The following is a 6246-nucleotide window of genomic DNA, read 5'->3' as shown; positions in this document are numbered from 1 at the left end:
CCAGCCGATTGCAAAGCGGATGAGGCAGCCTGCCTATTCGTCAAGCACATTGTGAAGCTTTGGGGAGTTCCGAAAAGCATTGTGAGCGACTGAGACCCTCGGTTCACTAGGTATGTTTTTACGGAGCTCTTCAAGATGTTGGGGACCGATCTCAAGTTCTCGACAAGCTTCCACTCACAAACGGATGGACAGACCGAGCGCATCAATGGCCTCCTTAGAGATGTACTTGAAGCATTATGTGAGCGCTCATCAGCGGGATTGGGCGAAACTACTCGACATCGCCCACTTTTCTTACAACTTGCAGCAAAGTGAGGCTACGGGCAAGAGTCCGTTCGAGATCATCATGGGATTCCAGCCCATGACCCCCAACGCCATAGCCTCAACTTACGGAGGCAAAAGTCCTGCGGCACACAAGCTCGCCCACGAATGGCACGAGGAAGCGGAGATCACGCGAGCGTATCTCAACAAAGCCGCGAGGAAAATGAAGAAGTGGGCGGATACAAGGACACGACATGCTGAGTACAAGGAAAGTGATCAAGTCATGATCAAGCTCCTACCCCAACAATTCAAGACGTTGCGGAAAGTCCACAAGGGGTTAGTGAGGCGTTACGAGGGACCCTTCCGAGTTGTACGACGTGTGGGCAACGTCTCGTATCAACTCCAACTTCCGCCAAGACTCAAGATCCATTCGGTCTTCAATGTGAGCCTTCTCAAGCGATACCATGGAGACGTGGAAGACCCGAGTCGCGGAGAATCAAGACACGCACCAACCGCCGTTGTCACCGCATTCGAAAAAGATGTGGACTACATCCTTGCGGATCGGGTGGTTTCGAGGAGAGGCGTGCCACCATACAACGAGTACTTGGTAAAGTGGAAAAACCTCCCTGAGAGCGAAGCCACTTGGGAACGTGAAAATGATTTATGGCAATTCGCTGAACACATCCAGAATTTCAAGCAGGAGAGTGTGACGAGGACGCTGTAAGCTTAGGTGTGGGAGGATGTTGCGGACTGCCCAATTTGCTAGCCCAATTTGTTCACCAAGAGCCCAAGACAAAGCCAAGAGTGATAGCTTGGCCCAATTCCAGAAAGTTCTAGGCAACTCTAGCACATTAAGCTTGTAAATACTCTAGAATTCTCTATGCATTTCCAGCACATGTAAATTCTAGATAGTTGGTAGATTTCTCTAGAATCTCTAGAGCTTGGCAAGCCTCCCCTATAAATATGGGATGGCCTTAGGCATTTGTACACAACAACAAGCATTGAGCAAGCAACTCAAGCATTGTAAAGCTCTCTTGTAATCTCTCTTGTTAGCAATACAATTTCTCTCATTTGGCTCCATTGCTCTCTTCTTTCTAGCTCTTCGAAAACCTTTGGCTAAGCTAGTCGAGAAGCTCAAGGCTTACTTAGCAACATTCGGCAAAGCTGTCTAAGTGCCGCATGAGTTAGCTGTGCAAAACACTCATCCCGTGACAATGAGCACACTTAAATTTGATGTAAAACTCTATTTTATCACAAAATAGTCAATACAGAGACAATACAAGACTACGAAAAAGATTTGGAACGTTCTTAATGTTGGTTGATTTATATAATCAATTATTACCAATGCCAAAGTGCAAGTATACACAACAAGTAATAAAGTAATGAGTATTCAAGATCGTCTCTATAGGGATTGATGTTACTCAAAGTGCCAAAGCAATCACAATAATGCAACCAACTAAAGATCGAAACAAACACTTGTCAAATTGTTCTTCCGTAACCAATAATTATGAGAGATAGAAATAAACTAATACTTGTACGAAATACACTAAATTAATTGTGTTTAAGATTCAATTGAGAATGTAGTAGTTGAATGATCAAACTCTCCTAATGGGGTGACTGTTGATTACCAAATTAGCACCAGTTGTTGTGGTAAGTGCTGTAGCACTGGGTAGAACAAATCTGCTTCCGCAGCTATCGCATGTTGGAAATCTTATACTTTTAAATCTACTAACAATGACCAATTGCTCATAAATTTAATGGATGTCTTTATGACCTTTAATCTCTCTACCCTACAAAGTGAACACCTATTTCTAGGATATCACAAATCTTAATTCAAGTATTGCCCTTATGGGATTTAAGATGACCTAATCCAGGAAACTCAACTTAAGAACAAATAATACTCCAATAATGTCCGCTAAGACATGCCCTTTTGCTGCTCTATCTTAACTAAAATCATTAAATGGGTGGTCAACCGAAATAACAATTATGATCATAAAAACTATTAGAGTATAATGCTACAACATTATCAGAACAACATATAAGAACAGTTAAGAACTCATTGGATTATTTGTTACTCAATTACACTTAAATTTAGTTCATATTCTAAATGAGAAAAGTAAACATAAATATACTGATCACAGAATACATCTAATCAATCAAAGGAAGAAGGATAATAAGAATTTAGCACGATGGAAGTCTAAGGATCCTTCTCGGTTCTTCAACAATGCCGAACAACACTCCTTACTCTTCTTCTTCTTCTCGCCTTTTAAATGTTTTTTAATGATAACAATTCTCCGCCGCCTGCTATATGGTGCATGCCTCCTTTATATCTTGCAAATTAGGTTAAAAACTGAAACTTATGAGCGTGCATGTGTTTAAATTAGGAAACATGCAGATCGTGATTTAATTGCTGACCGCGCCTATATTCTCTCCCGCATTACTCCCAGATTGCTATAGCACTGGTTGCTCTAAAATTCGCAACAGCACTTGTATTATATCCGATTGTGCTTTCTTTCTTTTGTGACCATATTCTTTCCTCCCTTTTTCCATCTACTGTCTTTGCATCATTTCATGAATTTAAAACCTACAATTTAAAATCTGTTTTTAGCACAAATTACTATGATTCAAGCAAAACTTGTTGAAACTCACTAAAATGAATGTTTATGCAAAAGGTCACCAAAATGTAATCAAAACACATTATTTGCTCTCTAGATAACCTTTATTCAAGTCTAGAACAGATGTAATAACTCTCATTTTCTAGAGTTATCACACCCCCAAACTTAAACTATTGCTTGTCCTCAAGTAATGACACATACTAATATTTCCCGCAAACAAACATGCACACACCTTCAGCTCTTTTATCAAACTTGCAAAGATTCTTCCACTTTCAGATCATATTCCCAATCATAAAAAGATGCCCATAGTAAATTAGTTCTAGACTTAAGCTTCTTTCTGTCCATAGTATGTGTGTGCTGCCTTTGTGATTGAATTTCCGATATGCTGTAACATCACCAAAGGATTGCCGAAATTTCAGCAGTCATATACTTCATTCTTACAAGGGGTAGCATAAATTCCACATACTCAAACTGTAATAGCTTTTAACATTGATAACCTGGGGGATAATCAACCTCCTCACTGTAACATTTATTTTTCATGTGAATGTCGATCACTTGTAATGATGACACCCAATTACTCAAACCATGCCCAGATCAGAGTTGCTGTAACAATATCTATGGTATAGTCTTATCTCAAGATATCTTTGACTCAAGGCTGAACATGGGGCTCATGAACAGACCTGGCTACTCAATGCCTTAGACAGAGGACATATATATATATATATATATATTATTTTTTTTAACAGATATATATATGCTACAGCATTGCCCATAACTCTCGCTGCCTTTTTACACATTTCTGCATATGGGGTGCATACTCAGATCTGGTTACTCAGCAACTTAAGACATTGGAACAAAGTTTTATTTCATCAATATCACAGTCACTTAACATGCTTCTCCCTTCAAAACTTAAGACTTTTTCTATTCTTTTGGTTTTGCTATAGCAGTCTCATACAACTCAATCACGGGCTAAGTGTTGGGACATAATTTCACTTCTATCTATAACTATCTCTACTTGGTATTCTCATAAATACTGAATAGCACTCAATTTATCTTCATTAGGTTTTCAAATCCATACACAAATAATAGATAATAGAGCTTCACACAACACAAACATAAACATATACCTAAAACACATGCATTCGGAAACAATCCCCCCAAACTTGAGAGGTGTTGTGTCCTCACAAGCAAACAAAAATAAAAACACACAAATGGACAAAGAAATCTTTTTTTTTAAGAAATAAAAAGGCAATTAGTGAGATAAAAGTACTCCCCTGTGGTGGGGACTGCAGCCCATGATGTCGATGCTATTAACGTTTCTTGGAGGCACTGCGCAGCTTATCCTTTGGTGAAGCTTTTGAGGAGGTGGTTGGCAATGGCTTTGTCTTTTTTGCTGTAGGGCTGGTGAGAGGAGTTGTGGCTGGGGTTGCTTTAGCAGTACCCGCAGATGTACTGCCTTTTCATTTGTTAGGTAGCCTTGGACTGGTGCGGATAGGCTGGTTAGGAGTTTGTTGTGGAGGTTTAGGGGTCAATGCATCAGCTGCCTGGCCCTCAGCTGTGATGGCAGCAATGACCTCAAGTAGTTGCTTGGCTTGCTTAGATGTAGGCATGGCTCTGGTTGCTGCAGCAGCCAATTCAGCATCGATTTGCTCCATCTCCTCTTCAGAGGCTGGAGGTGTTGCCATTTTTTCTTTACCCTTGGCCTTTCCTTTGCCTACAAAGACTGGAATAGGTGGCTCCATGTCAAGGTCTTCCTCCTCCTCTTCTTGAATAATATGCGGCTTTCTAGTTTTGGACTGGGATGGGATGGGTGGTTCCTCACGTTCTTGCTCTGAATTCTCCTCTACCTCTGAGGGTGAGCTATCAGTCTCAGATTTGTCACCTTCATCCTCAGGTGGGTTAGATGGTTCAGCATCTTCTGAGTCAACTTCTGCTGGAGGTTCAGTTGCAGCTTGCTCTGCTGGTTCATCTGAAGCAGTGGCTTCTTCACTGGTCTCTGCTGGAGCACCTGTGGTGCTAGTGTCAAAATTGTATTGCTGGAGCAGGGAAGCAGGGAAGCAGGGAAGTTCCGATGATTGCGTTTCATGTATTCAGCAAATTGGTGTAGTTGTCTATCCAGGTGCTATAGATAGCTCTAAAACCTACCATTTTCCCTCTACTGAGCTTCTACACACTGATGGATACTAGTGCTGAGTGCCTGGATGGCTTGTTCTAAGCCAAGAGCTCGTTGTGCTCCTGTTACAGCAGCTGGTTCAGTTGTTGTTCCAGCACTCTCGCCAACAACTCTTTCAATTGTTCGTGCCGTAAAGGCACCATCATTTTTGACATGCTCATCGCTGGCTTCAAGACGAACACCTGAAACTACACAAATGCTAGTGACAAGTGAAGGGAATAACAAAGCAGCAGTTCGATGAGTTTTGGCTGCACACTCTCATATTTCTTTTTCAATGATGCTACCTACATCTATGGGCAGCCCTCTAACAAGGACATATAGCAAAACCAATCTTTCTTGTGAAACTGTTGTAGTGTGAGTGGTGGGCATAAGCCTAGATTTTAAAATTTTCACCCACACCTTAGCAATAGGTTTTAAATCTATTCTGTTAACCACACGTCCTTCCTCGTTAACCCATGATGCCCCTTCGATAGTAAGAGTTGTAAAAATGGTAGTCCACTTTTTTTGGGTTAACTTATAACGCAATTTAGGATACTCACAAGTAATCTCAGTAAGTAAGTTATAAAAAGCATTGATAACACGTGAGTCCAATGGAACAAGAGTATTTCTTACCCAGATGTTGTGCTGATCAGGGCTTACCAAATTGGCATAAAATTCTTTTACTACCGGCAGTACAGGATTGCGAGGATGTTTGCAAAACTCTAGCCATCCTCTCTTTGCTGCAGTATTATGGATTGTTTTCACAATTCCAGTGAGTTGGTCTGGAAATTTAAACCTTTTTTCTTCTAGAATCCAACGCGGCTCTATGAATTCTTCGTATTTTTCCTCAGCGTGGTAACTCTGGAATCGTGATGGATCTTTGAGGCGATTGGCTATTTTCTTGTATCTCGGCATTGCTGCAGCAAGAAAAGATTGAAGCTACTGTTTCTGAGAATAAAAAGAGAAGAAGAGGTTAAGAATTAGGAGAGTTGGACTTGCGAAAGAGATGGGGAATAGTGGCGTGGACACTAAGCACAGTGACTCCTATTTATAGTGGACTGTAATGTGAAGATAACTACAGTAACTTAGAGATAATTGAGAGAATAAAATATTTGAATTAAATGTGCATATCCCAAAATTATCGGTCATTAAAATTAAAGCTGTGATTTTGGAGATTTGTTTCCACAATTTCTATCCATATCCGAGCGTCCATCTGTCATG

The sequence above is a fragment of the Citrus sinensis genome, chromosome 3 (genome assembly GCF_022201045.2).
Source record: "Citrus sinensis cultivar Valencia sweet orange chromosome 3, DVS_A1.0, whole genome shotgun sequence".
Taxonomy (NCBI): Eukaryota; Viridiplantae; Streptophyta; class Magnoliopsida; order Sapindales; family Rutaceae; genus Citrus; species Citrus sinensis.
This window is presented reverse-complemented; position numbering follows the sequence as displayed.